The 1,925-nt window shown below is 35.6% G+C and overlaps 1 protein-coding gene across 2 annotated transcripts in view; it reads right to left on the reverse strand.

Annotated features, from left to right (window-relative positions):
• Positions 1 to 1,925, reverse strand: part of LOC107100119 (ATP-binding cassette sub-family G member 2-like) — a 35,922-nt gene that overhangs the window by 29,222 nt on the left and 4,775 nt on the right. Inside the window, exon 1 of one of the 2 annotated variants that reach the window (XM_015398488.1) lies at positions 954 to 1,104. The exons of the other annotated variant lie outside the window; for it this stretch is intronic. The gene's annotated coding sequence lies outside the window, so the exon portion shown is untranslated. Of the gene's footprint in view, positions 1 to 953; positions 1,105 to 1,925 lie in introns of those variants that run through there. 2 annotated transcript variants of the gene reach the window in all.

The raw sequence follows: 1,925 nt of genomic DNA on the forward strand, positions 1-1,925 counted from the left end.
AAAAGCTAAGGCTCCGTACTATTCTAATCCATAGTTGTATTTAAAAAAACAAAACAAAAAAAACACATGTTTTATAATTTTGCTCTTTAGCTTTTCCAAATTAAACAGGCAGTGTTGCAGGCTACAGAGGATTGATTTTCCTTCGATTTTTACAAATTCTGGTTCTAGTGTATTTTTGTATGTGTTAAAAACCTTTGCAGAATTACAGGACCAGTTCGGGGTTTAACTGAAACATTATTTATTTATTTTAGATATTTATGTGGGAGAACGTTCAGGACTTTTAGACTTTTAAGAACTAGGTTTTTTTTTGTTTGTTTAAATAGGCTACTGAAGGTACTGTTCAGGGGATGCTCAGGAAATTAAAAGAGATATTTTCTCCAAATGTAGATAACCGGAAACAGAAAAGCCAATTTCTGACCAGATATTAAAAGAAGACTCCAAAAGCGTAAATACTGTCCTCCTGTCCAGGACTGCTTTTTGCTAGAGCGTTAGTTTTTAAAGGCCAGTATTTGTAAGCCGGACAATTTCTAAAAGTTCTGTTTAATCCACACAAAAATTAAAATGAAAATAAAAACCCAGTTCAATATTTGAGCATTTAAACAAATAATTTACAAGCAGTAACTATTTGCTTAAAGTATTACAAACAAATAAAAGTAGGCTTCCTTATCTTAATAAGTAAACAGCATGAACAGGAAAAATCCCCCTAGATGATTGATTTCCTGAACTTCTGCTGATTAGGTTAAAAAAAGTCAAATCTTTCAACTCAAAAGCAGCTAATTTTGTCCGTTCCTCATTTAAGGAGCGCAAACGTTCCCTTTTAAAGAGGAGAAAAAAAGCTCAAATCACTTAAACACAACATTGACTTTTATAAATCACTGCAAACGAAGAGATTAGATTAATTAGAGCAAACAGATAAGCATTTAGAGGGAAATAAGTGGCTGAGATATTTCTACCTGCTATCAGTAAATCCCAGAGCAAGCAGCTGCTGAAGGACATCCAAACAACAGGACGTTGACCAGGAGGGAGCAGAGCCTCAGACTGCTGAGATCGATGTTTGTACCACAGTTTGTTTAATGTTCACAGAGTGTGCGCATGTGTGTTGGTTTGGTAAGTCTAGTTTTATGACTGAGGCGTGATAAGTAGGGAGAAGGGCAGCAGTCAGTGACTCTTACCTAAGGTCCTGGCTATAAAAGTCAGAGAAAGTGAGCACAGGTCACTTTAAAAACACTGCCCAAAACACCTTATTATATTCCATTATAAACATATTTATATCAGTCTGTTTCTAAATTTGCAGTGGGGATTATTTCTTGACAAAACCTCACAACAGAACTGTAGATAAATGACTGGTCTTTTCCAGCAGAGTTTCTGCTGCATGGTATGCAACCCTCATCAAATTACTAACACATGACAGCAAAGTGGATTTTATCATCTAGAATAGTTTTGTTAATTGAGCCTAAAAGCTTTAAAATGGCAACAACAACATGATAACAGTAAGGTAGCATCAAGAAGCCCCTTTTTTCATGAACATCCATTATTACAAGCAATCCTAACAGAGAGCATAAATGCCTAAAATGTCAACAAATTAGTTTTTTTTCACATTAGAGATTTTTCTCATAAAAATAAAAAAAAACATCCAAACCAACCTTGCTGGATGTGACAGTAACTGTACCCTGATAAAGAACTGGCTGCACAATCTTTGGCGGCTACAACTCAGATTTCAGATTGTTTTATTTAAACAATGTGTGCAAATTGTTCTTTATATTAAAATCTATGCTTAAAGTGCAGTGCTAAATAAAGTTTCCTAGTGCTAAACAAGCTGGTTTTCAATTAGTGTTGCACCGATACCGATACCAGTATCGGACGGGGCCCCGATACTGCCCTAAAATGGTGGTATCGGTATCGGCGAGTACCAACAAATAGGGCAC

This window comes from Cyprinodon variegatus, unplaced genomic scaffold (genome assembly GCF_000732505.1).
Source record: "Cyprinodon variegatus isolate N-32 unplaced genomic scaffold, C_variegatus-1.0 Scaffold937, whole genome shotgun sequence".
Classification (NCBI taxonomy): domain Eukaryota; kingdom Metazoa; phylum Chordata; class Actinopteri; order Cyprinodontiformes; family Cyprinodontidae; genus Cyprinodon; species Cyprinodon variegatus.